Here is an 18,184-nt window from a genome sequence, read left to right as displayed (position 1 = left end):
CTAGCCTGGGATCATGGCTCTGCACTGAATCAGCAGCAGCTTCGCCAGCATGTGAAGCGGTTACACCACTAGTTTGGGATTGTGGGCCTGGAACTGAATCAGCAGCCACAGCAGCTTTGCCAGCATGTAAAACGCTAATACCACTAGCCTGGGATCGTGGGCTCTGCACTGAATCAGCAGCCACAGCAGCTTTTCCAGCATGTAAAACGCTAACACCACTAGCCTGGATTGTGGGCTCTGCACTGAATCGGCAGCCACAGCAGCTTTGCCAGCATGTCAAATGCTAACACCACAAGCCTGGGATCGTGGGCTCGCACTGAATCAGCAGTCACAGCAGCTTCACCAGCATGTAAATCCCTAACACCACTAGCCTGGGATTGTGGGCTCTGCACTGAATCAGCAGCCGCAGTAGCTTTGCCAGCATGTAAAACGCTAACACCACTAGCCTGGGATCGTGGGCCCTGCACTGAATCAGCAGCAGCTTCACCAGCATGTGAAACTGTAACACCGCTAGCCTGGGATCGTGGGCTTTGCACTGAATCAGCAGTCACAGCAGCTTTGCCAGCATGTAAAATGCTAAAACCACTAGCCTGGGATCATGGGCTCTGCACTGAATCAGCAGCCACAGCAGCTTTTCCAGCATGTAAAACGCTAACACCACTAGCCTGGATTGTGGGCTCTGCACTGAATCGGCAGCCACAGCAGCTTTGCCAGCATGTCAAATGCTAACACCACAAGCCTGGGATCGTGGGCTCGCACTGAATCAGCAGTCACAGCAGCTTCACCAGCATGTAAATCCCTAACACCACTAGCCTGGGATTGTGGGCTCTGCACTGAATCAGCAGCCGCAGTAGCTTTGCCAGCATGTAAAACGCTAACACCACTAGCCTGGGATCGTGGGCCCTGCACTGAATCAGCAGCAGCTTCACCAGCATGTGAAACTGTAACACCGCTAGCCTGGGATCGTGGGCTTTGCACTGAATCAGCAGTCACAGCAGCTTTGCCAGCATGTAAAATGCTAAAACCACTAGCCTGGGATCATGGGCTCTGCACTGAATCAGCAGCAGCTTCTCTAGCATGTGAAACGCTAACACCACTAGCCTGGGATCGTGGGCTCTGCACTGAATCAGCAGCAGCTTCACCAGCATGTGAAACTCTAACACCGCTAGCCTGGGATCATGGGCTCTGCACTGAATGAGCAGTCACAGCAGCTTTGCCAGCATGTAAAATGCTAAAACCACTAGCCTGGGATCATGGGCTCTGCACTGAATCAGCAGCAGCTTCTCTAGCATGTGAAATGCTAATACCACTAGCCTGGGATTGTGGGCTCTGCACTGAATCAGCAGTCACAGCAGCTTTGCCAGCATGTGAAACACTAACACAACTAGCCTGGGATTGTGGGCTCTACACTGAATCAGCAGCGGCAGCAGCTTCACCAGCATGTAAAATGCTAACACCACTAGCCTGGGATCATGGCTGTGCACTGAATGAGCAGCAGCTTTGCCAACATGTGAAATGGTAACACCACTAGCCTGGGATTGTGGCTCTGCACTGAATCAGCAGCCACAGCAGCTTTGCCAGCATGTAAATGGCTTACACCACTAGCCTGGGATTGTGGGCTCTGCACTGAATCAGCAGACGCAGTAGCTTCACAGCATGTAAAACACTAACAGCACTAGACTGGGATTGTGGGCTCTGCACTGAATCAGCAGTCACAGCAGCTTCGCCAGCATATAAAATGCTAACACCACTAGCCTGGGATCGTGGCTCTGCACTGAATCAGCAGCCACAGCAGCTTCGCCAGCATGTAAAATGCTTAACACATATTTTCTACAAAAGCAAGATGTTAAGGCCTATTTACGGCATTTTGTCTTACCACTACATTTTTGATTATACTTCCATGTGCCACTCTATTCATGGATTAAATTTAGTATGGGTTTTATCTTATTATTTTGTAAGCATGAGGATGAGCCCACTCCCCTTTTACAGTGCTACTCTCACAGCTGAAAAGTGTGTTCCCTTTTACCGCGCTGCACTTGCATCTTTATTGCAATTGGAGAGTGGCACTTTGAAATGCCTTTTGCTGTATCATTATAAATATCCAATAAATACCTTAATATATAAGCTGGCGTCAATATTTTTTTTTTTTTTTTTTTAAATGCATTTGGTTTACATCTTAAACCTTACATTTATCCTTTACATTCAATCTACATTATTCTCCTCATAAAATAACCAATTACAAACACCAATGTCTTTTATCTTTTATCCTTCTTCCTTATTGTTATGATTGTCCGACATGATGTTTTCCCAGAAGTGAATTATGGTTGCAACCATCTTTCTATTATTTCCCATTAAGATGTGACTCCATCTTTCTTCTTTTCCCATTTCAATTTCGGCACTAGCGTATTTGGCGCTAAAGATCAATCTTTTTTGATTTAGTGCCACGCACTCCATAATTACATGATAGAGTGTTTCGGTTTTCCCTATTATCTGGCAGAATCTGCAGTCACTACTTGCACTTTTATTTTGGCTCCATTTTCCCAAAACTTCTCTTGTTGGCAGTAGGTTTAGTCTGAATCTCAGGAACATGTCTCTGATTTTTCGATCCGGATATAATTTTAAGTAATTAGGCAGTTGATTAAGTGCTCTTTCCTCTCCCTCACATTTAAGTGTCATTTTATATAGATCTTTCTGCTCTTGGGTTTCAATCCAATCAGTTCGACTTAGTTTCTTTTTTGCGATTTGAGGCATTTTCGTCAATGTATCCAGTGTAATCCCTTTTTTGTTGCATATACACAGGGATGCTTCTTTCCATTTGTCCAGTGCAACATTATTGACGTGTACTTTTGAAGTTCTTAGAATTTCTAATGCCGGTATCCTTTCTTCGCTATTGATTTTTCTGTAGAGATCTATTATTTTCCATTCGATTATTGATTCTAATGATTGGAGACCCAGTTCATATCGTATCCATATCATGGGCGTGTTCTGAGGTAGACTCAATACTTTCCGCCAATACATCGCTTCCAGTTTCATCCATATGGTTCTATCATGATTAATCATGGTTTCTGCTCCATATGCGAGGATCGCTGTCACTTTTTGTTTATAAAACGTTACCGATGGTACTAGCGAAAATTTTCCAAATTTCTTATGAATTGACAGGCCTTGTCTGGCAAGCATTCTAGTTTTGGCTTTTAGTTGTTCTGCCCATGGTGCTTCTGTCAACGATTGGTTTATCCATATCCCTAGATATTTATAGGTGGTGACCTGGATCAATTTTTCTTCTTGGAGGTAGTATTGAAATGCTTTTTTCCCATTTGAATTTTTCTTTGTTAGATACATGATTCTTGTTTTCTTGGTGTTTTTTTGTCAGTTTGTTTTGTTCCATGTATTCGTAGGTTTGGTTAAGAGCTTTTTGTAATCCACACGGTGTTTTTGCTAATAAAATGATATCATCCGCGTAGATCAAACAAGGGACCGCAGTCGCATTTAATTTTGGAGGATTGATGGTTGGTGTATTTATAGCCTCTTCAAAATCCGACGTAAATAAGCTGAACAGGGCCGCAGCAAGCGGACACCCTTGCTTTAAGCCGTGCCAGGTGTTTATTTTTTTTGTTATTATTCCATCCGCTGTCATTCTTACTTGTATTTTTGTGTTGGTATACAGAAGTTTAATTGGTTCTAGTATGTCATTAGGGCATCCCCATTGTTCCAATTTCTTCCACAGCAGATCTCTATTAATTTTATCATATGCCAGGCTCAGATCAACGTATGCTACTATTGTGTTTGTTTTTGTTCTTTCAGCTTCATGTTTCATCAGATTTAGAATCATGAGGTTCACATTTGTTCCGACGTTGCGCACAAATCCTGTTTGGCGCACCGCTTGATGTTTCGTTTGTTTTCCCCATATGTTTAGTCTTGTCAGTATAAGGTTAGCGAAGATTTTCCCTAGCGGATCCAGAAGTGCAAGAGGCCGATAGTTCTTCGGTTCTTTTGATGATCCTTGTTTGTATATAGGGATTAGCGTTGCTAATTTCCAGGACTCTGGCATGTTTTTCGTGCTGTTGATCAGATCTATAATTTTGCCACAGAATTGTGCCCAAGCTTCTGGATTTTGTTTTAATGTTGCATTCGACATGCCATCCGGCCCTGGTGCCCTTGATATATTTAGTTTTTTTATTATTTTGGTAATCTCTTCAATGTCGTATATAAAGTTCCATTGCTTTGGCGGATGTTGTTGAATTTCTTTTATCACCGTTGTTCGTTCTTCATAAAGAGCTGTAAAATAGTTAACCCACGCTACTTCTGCGACATCCACTATCATTGCATTTTCAGCCTTTTTACTCGCTTTCAAGAGATCCCACAAATTTCTGGTGTTACGATTTTTCAGGGTGGCCATCATAGATTCAGCATTTTCTTGGTCTTGCATCATTTTGGCGTTTTTGTGCCAATTTTTGAATTTTTGTTTTGCTTGGCCGATTATTCTTTTTATGGATTGTGGTGTTTCCTTTTGTGCTCTTTTAATAGATTTCCTTTTTTCTTTTTTCTTTTCTGCAATCTCTTGATTGTAGATATATTTCCGTTCTGGTTTTGGTAATTGGTTCGATCTCTGTTTCATTTGGAATTGGTCTGTTAGCCACCCATAATTGATTTTGTTGGAATCTTTTTGCTCTGAATTCATTAATGTTTCTGTTATTTCAGTTAGTCTATTCTGCGGAATTCTCAACCGGTTCATTCTATTTACTAGCGTCAACGTGGGTATGTTTATTTTGTGTCGTTCTTCTTTATTCATTACCCAAGAACGCTTTAGTATATAGTGGTCGCTATGTTCACTGAATAGATTTTTTGCCTCGACTTTTGCTTGGGTGATTCCCGTACTAGTATAAATGTAATCTATGATTGATTTCTTTTCCCCTCTTGACCAAGTTGGTATCGGTTTTTTTTCTGCATTGAGGGCATCCCATCTTTCAAAATTTCTGTTGTGTGTCTCTATTTTCCATCTTCGTGCTCTATTTTCCAACAGTTGATCTGCTATTAGATCTCCTTTGTCATCAAAAATATGCAGGTTGAGATCCCCGCATATAATAAATTCTACGTCTTTATGTTCTTGGGCAATGCTGTCTATCTTAGTAAAGATAGAATCAATTATCATTTCTTCTGGAACTTTCTTTGGATTCCAATATATATTGGTGATGTTTAGGTATTGGGTGCTTAAGGACTCTTTGTTCTTCTGCGGATCTATCCTCATTTGTCTCTTAAATAGAGTATTTTGCGCCCAGTTTCCAATATTCTGATATTCGGTAATTTCAGTTGCTAAATCTTGACTGATTAGAGTAATGAGGCCTGCTGATGGTCTTCCTCCAATGTTGTTAATAGCCGGGTTCATGTATGTTAGAAATCCTTCACATACTGGGGGGGTTGATAGCCATGTCTCCTGTAAACATATCACCTGTGTTGAATTTAATTCGGGTCGATCTGTTTGGAACAGATGTGTATGTCCCCTAGTATTCCATGAACATACTATTACTTCTTGTATATTGTTTACAGTTCGTTGTTATTGGCTTGGTTTTCTCACTTCTCCATTTCTACTTTTTTCCATACTAATTTCCCGCCAGAAGGGTGATTTTTCAAAATTCCATTTGTTCGGTGTTTTGTTGTCATATGGTTTTAAGTTCCTTCTTTTTTGTTCATCATTATTCCTTCTTGCTTCCTCTATGTCGTCCCATCCTTCATTATATGTATTGTTTTCTGCACTACTGATTTCCGAATATGATCTCCTATTCTTATGCTGCGTCATCCTGGATATTTCATTCATGTCGTCCGCTTTATCCTCATTTGCCACTCTGAATCCTCTATCTTCCAGTTCTTTCGCACATGATGCTATTAAGGGTTCCAATTCTCTTGAGTAACAGTATATCCAGATTTTATCCAATCTCTGTTCGTCTCTAAATTCGATTTGTTTCAGGTCTTTTGATTTCAATTTTTCCAATTTAGGAATTGCCTTAAAGAGGCGTAATAGATTGGTTCTATTCATCATGATATTTGCCTCTTTTTCCGATCTTCCTTCTAACTTTAATCTAATTACACTTTCTTTAAAGTAAGGGTCAACAAATTGAAGCTGTTCGGGCTTTGATCTTCCTTCATACCTCGGTTGTTTCGTTCTTGGGTCCGCTTTTTCATCTCTGTTTTTGTTTGTTTCTTCGGGTTGCTTTCCCAGATCTGATCTATCTTTTCTTATTGTGCTCACAGTGCTATTTCCCGTATACAGATCTTCGTCTGAAATGTCTTCGCGGGATAGCTCAACTGATATATATGATTCTGTAATAGTTTCCTCATAACAATCAATTACCAACATAGATGCAGGATTTGGTTGTTGTTCCTGTTGCGCTTCTCCAATTTTGTCTTCATTTCTAGCCTTTTCAGGTTCTTGTGTTGAATAGGTGGAGAGGTTCAACAGTAATTCCATATTTCCTTCTTCACTTGATGAAACATTCACAGCCTGTCTGTTTTCGCCCTTACTTGTTATTTCTTGTGTTTGGGTGGATTCTTTTACTCCTCTTTTTTTTACTTCGCTTGTTTTTGTTGTCACATCTACTGTACTCGTTTCTTTGTGTTGTTGGGGCTGTGGTTTTTTACTATTATCTTTAGCACTTTGAGCAAGATTTCTGAGAAATGCTCTGGATCCTCTCTGTTGTTTTTTTGTCTGTTTTTTCGCCGTTATTGTTTTTGTTTTATTTGAGTTATTCATAGTCTGTTGTTCGAAAATGCTATAATTTGCATTCCCTTGTGTTGATTCAGGCTGCGGATCTGTAGTGTCTGTTCTTAATTCCTCTGTTCGTTCTGTATATTTTTTGTTTATTTTTGTCTTAGTTTCTTCCGTTGTCAAGTCTATTAGTTGAATGTCGTTCTGGTTTCCTATTTCATCGTTGTGATTATTCTCTCTCATATTCTGTATGCTATCTTTTGTTATCTTAGTGGAGCCTATCTTACATACTCCCGAATTTTGATCTTTCTCTTTTTGGTTATTTCCTTCGATGTTGTTCTTCGTTATGGTTGTTTTTGTGAACGAGATTAGGGCTTCCATGAGTGTTGCTTTGTCCATTCTGTCTTGTCTTGCTATCTCTGCCAATCTTTGTTGCCATATGTAGCTATTTTCTGCTTCTATGCTGAGCCGTTCTTGTATTTTGTGTATCAACAGTTCTAGATTCTTTTGTTTAGTGAATATGGAATTAAGTATCATAGTGTGTTCTTTCATTATTTCAGGACTTGCTTCTTGTAACTTTATATATGGTATCTTTGTTTGTGTTGTTACAGCAATCAGCATGTTCTGTAAGTCCAGCCTTGATGTAGCCACTGTCTCTTGTTTATTTTCTGCCTTGGGTGTACCCTCGCCAACCATTTCCCCAGGCTTCTGATCTGTTTTCTTTACCTTTGTTTCTCTATTTACTCTTTGTGTCTTATTTGTCGTTGTGTAACTTGAGTCGGTATAATTTTGCCAGCTATTGCTTTCATAACATGATTCTACTGCTCTTTCATCTAAATTAGCTTGTTTTTTGTTGTTCCTATTTTTCTGTTGTAATTCCATCAATGTTTCAATTTCTGTTAAATCCAACGATAAACGTTCCATTCTACATTGACTAATTGGGGCAGTCTCTTTTATAAGTCTTTCTGATTTAGTCGCTCTTTGGTAATATAATTTCCATTGCTCTTTTGCCTTAATTGCTTTTTCTTTCTGTGATACTATTGGCTGATCGTGTTTACTAGTATCATGTTCTTGCTGTAACTTTTTTAGACCCGGCTTTGGTTCAGTGGATGTTATTTGATCTTTTATTTCCCTTTTTTCTGTTTTTTCCAATGGCTCTTTTTCCCTCTGTCTTTGGGGATTAATGTCTTCCTCCATGTTTGTAGTTTTGGGATTTGTCTCTTTGTTGTCCTGTTGAAGGCAGCTTGGTTGCCTAAATTCTTCTTTCTGCATATCGCCGGTTTTGTCATTTATTGGTGGTGATATTTCATAGTTTGTGTTGTTAGTATTATTATTTAGACCCTTAATAATTTCTTTCTCTTTTAGGAATGAGTTATCCAGCATTTCCGTCAGGCTCAGATTATGGCCCTCTTCCGCAACACAGTTTTGGCTCTCATCTTGTTTCTTTGCATTTCCTAACATTAGCTTTGATGTTTGTCTCGTGTTTCTTCTCGGTTTTTGAGGGGTTAATGCTATGTTAACTTCTTCCATTATGGTAGTCATTTCCCGAGCTTCGCCCTGTTCTTCCACGGGCAGCCTTTGTTCTATCAATCCTTCCTCTGTGCGTCCACCTCTTTCCCTCCATCTGACACTGCTCCGCGTTTGGCAAGAGCCGGAAACGCGTATAACATGCGCCGCCCGCACTCCCTGCTTCCCTCTTCCCGCTCTGCACAGACGTCCGCTCTCTCTGCCTGCACAAACGCGCTTCCGCTGGGCTCAGCAGCCTCGAATCAAGGTAAGTTGCTATCGGGGTATTGGAAGGGGGTAACTATTGCTGTTTCCTAGCGTTTGTGGGGGTCAAAGGACCGATCTCCCGCAGTCCCCCCACACAGATTGCTTTCCAGTAAGGGTACACAGTCAATAGTACTCAATGTTCCGCCCTGCTTTTCTTTATCGGAACGGCAGGTACAATTTCTTTTGTTATGATGTTTCCCCCAGCTTTGCTGTATTCCCAGTCTCTGGTTTTTGGGGCTAGGGGGTCAAAGAAAAAATCCTGCAGCCCCCCTCTCTACACTTTTCACCGCTTATGGCAGAGAGGCAACGTAAGGTGTACTCCTATGTTACAGTTTTTTTCTTTTTTTTTCTTTTCTTTCACTTTTTCACATGGGCTAGTCCGAGTAAGAGTCCTGTTGTAAACTAAATGTTTCCCACTGTGTAGTTCTTACCTGCCAGGGTCCATCCGCCTTTCCGCTGATCCAGCGGACTCCTGCAGACTCCACACTCTGCCTCCACACTCCGCGGCCCGCTCAGCGGGCGGTTGTGGTAAATAACGCCTCCTTCAAAAAATGAACAGGGAAGACAGACTTAGCCTCCTGCAGACTCCACACTCTGCCTCCACACTCCGCGGCCCGCTCCGCGGCCGGTTGGGGTAAATAACGCCTCCTTCAAAAAATGAACAGGGAAGACAGACTTAGCCTCCTGCAGACTCCACACTCTGCCTCCACACTCCGCGGCCCGATCCGCGGCCGGTTGGGGTAAATAACGCCTCCTGCCCGTGCACGGCGTGTAGCACTCCTTCAGTAGTGTCTAGTTTCCATCCGAGACAGATATTTGCGCATGCACTTCCCTGTTGCTTTCATCCATTGGCACCCTGGCACTCCCCCACCTCGGGGGCACGTCCCCCCTCGGGGGCCCTTAGTGTTAGGCAGAAACCTGTGCAGTTCCCTCTGGGACCACTGCAAAAGATTTAAGACTACAGGTGTTGGCAGTAAACCCACTTGGTAGCAGTCTGTACCACGCAGATTCACTGTGGTAGCTGTGGCTGAGCAGTCAGACTTCCCTCAAGAAGAGTTAGGCAGTATATAGAGGACACAGGATAGGTACAGAGGCACAGTAGTACAAGCAAACACTGACCAGAGCTAGGTGTAAAAGTATATACTTATTTATTTTTAAAGGCACACTCATAAATTACACTAGCACAGAAAAAGGTAAGTAAGTCAAAACACAGTCACTATTACTTATATGTACATCCCTAGTCATTTGTTGGACAAGTCTAAGTTAACACCACTTATTTCCAAACAGAGGTGAGCGCTTAACGTTAGATGGCACTCCAACAAGTTAGTTAAAAAGGGAGGGAAAAAGGCAGGAGTAATGAAAACAGCAAAGTAAAACACTTTTCACATAAGGTTAGAAAGGCAGTCAATTGTGGAACAAGGAGAATTGGTTCGAGGCCCGCTTTAGGGAGAGCCAGGCGAACATATGCCCAAGATCACACAATGTCACAAGTCTTTGCAGGTGAGTAGAAAAGGTTTTTCTAAGTTTAGAAAAGTTTAGTTAGGGTGTCCCAGGCTTACCCAGTTTCGAGAGCCGAGGGCTAAATCTATCCCGTACAATCGGTGGCAAGGGAAGCCGGGCGGAACACAGTACCTTTAAAAGTGGAAAGGATCCTCCAGCGGTGGTAGTTGTTCCTGGTAGTGGGTGCAAGTCACAGCGTCGTCCAGAGGAAGAGGTGATCTCGACGTGGAGGAAAGCTGAAGGTCGTTGCACTACCAGGGAAGAGACCAGCCGTGGAGTTTTCCGGTTACAAAGGATTTTACCCCTCTTTCGCGGTGGAGGTAAAAAGTGGTATCCCGGTTGCTGGGGTGCTTGGAACAGGCAAGGCGGCCACGAGATGCTTCGGGACGGCGAAAAGAAGGCAGAAACTGGTTGTCCCCACCAGTCAAGGGAAGAAGACTCTCCGGCGGGAGATCTCCTCTGTCGTCGGGAAAAAGTGGTGAGACGGTTCTGCAGAGCTCCACCGGTGGTGTCATCTTGGCAGGTCAGCTCGGCTTCTCCCTCTTCGGCTTCTTAGGTCCTGTGGCGACTTCTGAAGAACCAGTCCCAAAAACCCTGCTTTTATGCAGCAAACCCCCATTCATACAGCCTAGCTGTCACTCAAACATGCTAAGTGGTGAGCGGGGTGGCTCTCCACTTGGGCCAATCACACCAGAGTGCGACATGAGTTGGCAAGGCAACTCAGTCCAGGGTGCCTAAACCCCCTCCCACACCCCCTGTGGTACCCAGACAGAATGGCACCACTTTGGAGGGCTTCTGTGCAGAAGCCCGCCAAAAGTGGAACAAAGGCTCGACTCGGGTTCAGGGTTACTGAAGTGAACCTAGACGCCATTTTGGCGGCGAGTTCTGGCAAAAAATCCCAACCGGTGAATTTATATTAAATAAATAAACCGGCGGTATCTTTAACATTGCACCAAAAAGTGGTGCATTAAAATCAATGGGAAATCCCATTGGGAAATATTCCGATGGAATATTTCTGTGGTATCCACTGCCACCAGCCAGAAACTCGGCGAGGGGGGACGGGACAGTACCCCCTCGACAACAGACCCAGGGGCAATCTAATTGCCCCTACCAGTACTTCCACAGTATGATGGTTTGTACTGGTTAAGTTCCTAAGTTAAGACTAGTAAAGTCAATGGTGACTTTACAGACCCAGGGAGACAGTAGTCAGTCCCAGGGTGTGGGGTCTATGTTTGGGGGTCACTATGACACCCCTGTGTTACTGCACGGAGGGTGCTGTGTAACACACATTCAAAAACCAATGATAGCCTATGGGGAAAAAATACCCCATAGCCCATAAGCACATAGCAAGTCACAGAAACACTCTCAAGTCATGCCCAAGAGTGAGGGTAAAAGAGTCTCACTCTTGGCAGGAGAAAAAAATAAACCCCAAAAATCCAGCAAAGCTGCTGGGGGACTCACTAGGTTAGGAAATTCAGCCTAAACAGAGAATTCTCCCTAACACTTAGCACTTACTCCCCTGCCCCCACCCCCTTCTTCTTCTCTGCACTTGCACATTCTGAATGTCACAAGACCTCGTAGGACCACTGTCTCTTGTTTTCTTATTTATTCACTGTTCACTTCCATGGAATATGTGCTCCCTTGTTCCCTTCCCTTTTTCTTTGTGGTGCTTTGAAAAACTGGGCCTCATTACGAGTGTGGCTGTCCAGAAACAAGGGTGCCGGTAAACTTACTGGCACCCTTGTTTCTGAGCCGCCACACTTCAAGTCTGCCTATGGGGCCGTTACACCCGGCATGATCAGAGATCAGACCTGCCGAGCGCAACTGCCCCTGCAGGCAGACTTTTCACAGAAGCACTGGTACCGTAAGCAATGGTGTCAGTGCTTCCGTCTTCCCACTGTGTCCTATGAGACTCCACAGGAATGGGAAGTTACCAAATCTGCAGTCTGACTTCCCGTGCCGCCGGGACTTGTAATGCCTTGGTGGCACCGGGAAGTAAGGCGGAGGATTCAGTGTTTCTGGGTCAGAAGCAGCCCACCAGTACCACCGGTGGCACCCGCGGGTTACCGCCGACCTCGGAATGAGGCCTTCTTGTATGAGCGCCATACAAATAACCAATAAATAAATAAAATACCTGTTTTCAAGGAGTGTTGGGTCTTTTAGCTTTTGCCCCTCAATGAGAGTATTTCTTCATAACCTGATGCTATTAGAGTATATTTCTCATGACTTCATGCAGTTTAATCTGCACAGTCCTTTACCATGTGCTCGTGGGTAGATGCACTATATGTGTGGGAGTCAGGAGTAACTTTGTGGGAGATCCTCCCTAACACTGTAGGCTGGTTTATCTAAGTTCTCACTGAGGGCGCTGGGAAATGGCCTGTGACACGGATGATGCATGTGCTTTGTGTCATCAGTAGCACAGGGGTAGGTATTCTTGGGTCTGTATTTCTGTCTGCGTGTCAATAGCCTCTCCATCTGCTTTGGTGTTCTTTACTTTTTAAAGTCGGTGACGAGGATGAGGGACATAGGGAAAGCACCTTGATTACTCCCTGGAAACCTTCATTACTCCTAGTCCTTCGTGACTCCTAGTCCCACCATCACAGTCCTCACAGGCATGCTCACTCTCTCTAAGGGTCTGCAACGGTGGCCTAGAATGGACAAGGTTAGATCATGTTCAGAAGGACACTGGTGCACCTGGATTACTCACTGGAAACCTTCATTACTCCTGGTCCTTCATTACTCCTAATCCCACCATCACAGTCCTCACAGGCATGCTCACTCTCTCTAAGGGCCTGCCACTGTGGCCTAGAATGGACAAGGTTAGATCATGTTCAGAAGGACACTGAGGGCACCTGGATTACTCACTGGAAACCTTCATTACTCCTAGTCCTTCGTGACTCCTAGTCCCACCATCACAGTCCTCACAGGCATGCTCACTCTCTCTAAGGGTCTGCAACGGTGGCCTAGAATGGACAAGGTTAGATCATGTTCAGAAGGACACTGGGTGCACCTGGATTACTCACTGGAAACCTTCATTACTCCTGGTCCTTCATTACTCCTAGTCCCACCATCACAGTCCTCACAGGCATGCTCACTCTCTCTAACGGTCTGCCATGGTTAGATCATGTTCAGAAGGTCACTGAGTGCACCTGCCACGTTTTATCTCAACTGGGGGTGCAGACCTCACTGACCCTGAAGAGGATTGAATGTTTTTAAAGCAACAGGGGCTCCTGTAACAGAGGTGGGGTACACCACAAGTCATAAGGACTGTGACAAGGAAGAGTGGGACTCAGAGCAAGGTGCATTTCCAGAGTCTAATTTAAGCATTAATGACAGAGATGTTAACAGTATGTTAGACATTGGGCCTCATTCCGAGGCTGGCGGTAAGGGTTAACGGTCACCATTAATGGCAACAGTGACCGTTAACCCTTACCACCATATTCCGAGTTCCCTTTGCGCCCTCGCCCTTAACGCCTGCTTTGAGCAGGTGTTAAAGTCGAGGGCGCAAAGGGGCCTCCAAGCCAATAACGGTGACCGTAATGAACGGTCACCGTTATTTGCATCTTCCCCATTCCCATTGAGCCCTATGGGGGCTCATTTGGGAATGGGAAGAGCCTTGGTGAATGGGGAATTACCGCCCCGCCAACCTTGGAATGGGGCGGTAATTCCGCCATCCACCAAGGCGCTGCCGGTCCGGGTACGGCGTCAACCAAGGCGTTAATAGCGCCATTGGTTAGCGCCGTACTCGGAATGAGGCCCATTCACTTGTTGAGTCTGGTGGGTACGATGATGGTCAGGTGTCTTTCACTGCTACCAGCAATGGAAAGGGCTAGGCAGAGATGGGGCTTGAACCCAGCCCAGAGGTATTCCTGCCCCTGATTTGCTCCAGCTTTAAGCTAGGATTAAGGTTCCCAAGTGCAAATTAGGCAAAGCTGGGATACCAACCCCATGCCCAGCAGCTGGGTGGTCTCGACTGTGCCTTTATCTGCTCTTCATTGCTCCAGGAGAACCAGACTCTCAGCCAGGGGTGTCAGGGAGCGATCCAGATGGGGGGGCTGGGGGTGTCAGGGAGGGATCCAGATGGTGGTTGGGGGTCCAGGGAGGGATCCATATGAGGGGGTGGGGGGATCCAGGGAGGGATCCAGATGGGGGTCTGGGAGAGTCCAGGGAGGGATCCAGATGGGGGGCTGGAGGGGTCCAGGGAGGGATCCAGATGGGGGCCTGGGGGGGTCCAGGGAGGGATCCAGATGGGGCTCTGGGTGAGTCCAGGGAGGGATCCAGATGGGGTCTGGGGGGTCCAGGGAGGGATCCAGATCGGGGGTGTGGGGAGTCCAGGGAGGGATCCAGATGGGGGCTGGAGGGGCCCAGGGAGGGATCCAGATGGGGACTGGGGTGTCAGGGACAGATCCAGATGGGGGTTGGGGAGTCCAGGGAGGGGGTGTGGGGATCCAGGAGGGATCCAGATGGGGGGCGAGAGGGGGTGTGTATTACAGGTTCTTCACATACATGCTTATTGTCACACATGACTAATTGGAGTATATATCTTTCTGTTGGCAGCTTGGAGGGTGTTGGCGAAAGCATCACTAAAAAATATGGAGGACAGTAAAGGGGCTCTCAGGGGTGTCCCAGAGCTGACCGAGTCGAGAGCAGAATGGGATCCGTCCTCTTCTAATGCGAACCTCAGTCTGACCCTAGAGAATATTACACATACAATTAAAGTATCTTCCCTGGAGTGAACGCCTTCCCTGGAGTGAGTGCCTTCCCTGGAGTGAATGCCTTCTGTTAGGCAGAATTATATGCAGTACCCTTTGGGAACACCACACACAATTAAGACTACAAGTGACAGTTCAAATTCACCTTTGGTACAAGCCTGTACTACACAGTAAAGTGGTAGCGATGGCTGAGCAGCCACACTTATCTCAAGAGCAAGTGAGCAGTATCAGAAGTTACACAAAGGACAGCAAATTACCATGATTCAAACAAACACTGACTCAAGGTTTCTGAGTAAAAGAATATACATTTATTTACACATCAGTTGTATAACATTTCACTAAAGTAAAGCAGTTTAAAAATCACACTCTTAATACACCACACCACTCCCCATAGATTCCGGACAAGTTAAGCTCACAAATGAAATGGGAGCAAAATGGCACTGCAGCAATATAAAAGGGAGGAAAAAACAAAATGAGGCAGACATTGAGCAGCACCAACAGGTAAGTAATCAGGGCAATCTAGAAAGAGGAACTACAGTGATGGAATCAAATCAAAAAGGCTTAGGGCCAAAGTCAATAGTACAAAAGTTGTTTGCTCAAGATCAAACAGCTCAGGGTAGTTTGCGGTTAAGTCTTTGCCAAGAGTTCTGGACGAAGTTGGTCGGTGGAAAAGTTAGTTTTAAGAGTAGAAAAGGACAAGCCCTCAGATTGGAGAAAGATTTCACACAATTTCACTGCGGCTGAACGAAATGAACAATCGAATTTGCACATTACCTTTAAATTTTGAAGAAGCTGTAGATGAGGCGGACGTTCCGGGCAGTTCCTGCAAGCTCATGGTTCCTGAAGCGACTGTCGGACTGACATGAAGTAGGAAGACTGGAGGGTCCGGCACTGCCCAGGGAAGAAACCTAAGCAGGGTCAGACCTTCCTGGCTATCCGGTTCACTGTAGCTCTGTACAGAAAATTGAACCAGAGGAGGGTTTCCTGGATTGCAGTTTGGGTGAAGTGGTTGGTCCCACCAGCTCAGGGAAAGAAGATTCTTGGTAGATCCTCTCTGTCGTGGGAGCTTGAAGATTCAGACCTGCAGCAGGGCTTCACCGGGCGGTTCAGTCGTTGTAGGTTCCTCTTCTGTCAGCTCCTCATCGGTTCTTTCGTTCCAGTGGCGACTCTGCCTTTCCAGACCCAGAGACCTGCTTTTTAGCAGTTTTCCCCCATTCACACAGCCTGGCTTTCAATCACACTGCAGGGTGGCTGTCCCGCTGGGACAATCACTACAGCTAATCATTTCACAGTGTGACATGGGTCTCCAAGGTTCCGTTCTTCATCAGGAAACTCAACTATCTTCACATCGTCCGATCCAATAGCTCGTAGACTTGGGACATAGTGAAGTATTTTCATCGTGTTGTTTCGATTCAGGATGAGGTTATCGCTGTTGTCCACACGTTCTATCATACGCTTATATGTAGGGCACTTGTTAATCTTTGTAGGTCCATGCTCATTGTTTGTATTGTTATATCAATTGTTTGTGTCATTCTTCAACATGTTTATTTTTGAATGGACGGTTTCCGGTCATCAACCAATGCTCCTGCGACCCTGTCCTGATAGATGTTGCATTTGCCTTCTTCAGCGTGAGGGCTAGGACCTGCCCGTCTGTAGTTGGTACCAGTGTCCTTTTCTTGTTGCATTAGCAATCTGCATCTTAGCATCTCTCTTTTATCATTTAGCGTAAGGAATATTGGACTCAAAGGGCCCATTTCTTTCGGTGACAAGCCGCGTACTGCTGGTACAATGGTACACAGTCTTCCATGGTAAGGAGGAACCAAGACGCTCACAGTTTCCACTAGACTTTGGTTCGCTAACTTGCCCGCCTCCAATGGGTTGTGCTCTGTCGCTGCATCACTTTCACAAATTGATTTAAGAGTAGACTGCAACATCTTCGTATGTTGACATGTTTATTAGGTCAGCCGAAATGTCATCAATACACACAGGCTCGCTCACCAGATCCTCTTTTGGTTCTAAATCAGTTTTTTGAGTTTTAAGGCATTCAATGACGTTGATTGGGTGTATTCATTGTTGTTATTTGTCATTACATGCACACATTTTATGTTGCGCAGGAATTTTCTCGTGCCATTGCCCCGTTTAATCTTCTTCCCAATTAGATTTTTGGGTTTCTTAACTGTGATTCGAGGTGGCGACTTAGCTTTTGAGCCCTTCATAGGGGCATGCACAACTCCATTAAAAACTGGAAAGACCCCAGGAGCGTTACACGTTGGGCCTTCATGAATGGTTACGTCAGTCATGTTAACGCCAAGACCAGAATTTTGGACACCTGAGGACATTGGAACTTGGACATTAAGTTGGGCCAAGTTGTCCAAGCTTCGAGACTGTTGAAAGGCTGTATTAAATGAGCTTTCAACAATGTCATTCGTTGACGAGTCACATGACAGGCCATGGTCAGTTGAGTCGACCAAGGGAACTTCCATGCTACTTTTTTCTGGTTCCATGTTAATCGCAGGAGTGGTTTCCGTTAGCCCGTTCTGATCTTCGTGGTGGTTAGATCCCCAATTGTCATAATTCCCAGAATTGTTTTGGTGTGAGTCGTTTCCGCTGAGCACTAGTAGTTGTGACTCGTCCGATGATGTTTTCTCTTCAGAGCCGTGCGTTGATGCTACACCCTTATTTTGTTTAAAAATACACAGTGCCGGTTCGAAGGTGGTTATTTTTCTTGGGTCTGATTTTTTCGATTTTTAAATAGAGACGGAGCCTCTTTGGCCACTTCAGCAAACTGCTTCTTTTCCAGAATGTCGTTTCGTTTTTGCTCCGTTAAAGACTTGAGAGGTAAATCAATCCTTTGAATGCACTTGTTTTGTTCACATTTACTCCGGTTGGATGAGTCCTCAAGTTGGTGAAGCTTAGAGTTCATTAATGCGACTAAAGTCGCCAGGTCCTTCGTGTTATCGTTAATGGTTTCATACAGTTTAGTAAATGGCACAAGCGAGATTGACGTCGAAGAAATCAATACAGATTGTAGCTCGCTTACAGATACATAATCACCAACCACTATGCGTGGATTAGCGGTGCTGTTTTCTTTGGTTCTTACTTGAACACTCTTCAAATTGCACTCCTTAGCCCTCCTAAGCTTAGGAAACGGACGTTCCATAAATGAGGAATCAGAGGTTGTGCTTCCTGAAGAGTCTGATTCACCACTTACCCCTAGATAGATCTTCTTCCTTACTGACCGTGCTCCCCCACTCTGCTCACCCATCCAGGCACATGTTTTTTTTTCGAGAGTTATGCTGTGAGCAAATGATATTGTGCGATGGACTACTTTCGATACGCCTCCGTTTGTACTTCACACTCGCCCAGATGTCCGGTGTGGTGTTTTCATGTTGTCAGTTGTTCCTCTTCAGTGTGCAGATTTCATCAGAACCTGTTTCGTGAGGAGTACTTAACTGGTGTTTTACTTTATTGATCTGTGTCAGGTCGTGCAGTAATTTAT

Source organism: Ambystoma mexicanum, chromosome 6q, assembly GCF_040938575.1.
Source record: "Ambystoma mexicanum isolate Mex_15411 chromosome 6q, UKY_AmexF1_1, whole genome shotgun sequence".
NCBI lineage: Eukaryota > Metazoa > Chordata > Amphibia > Caudata > Ambystomatidae > Ambystoma > Ambystoma mexicanum.
Note: the sequence above shows the minus strand (reverse complement) of the source record.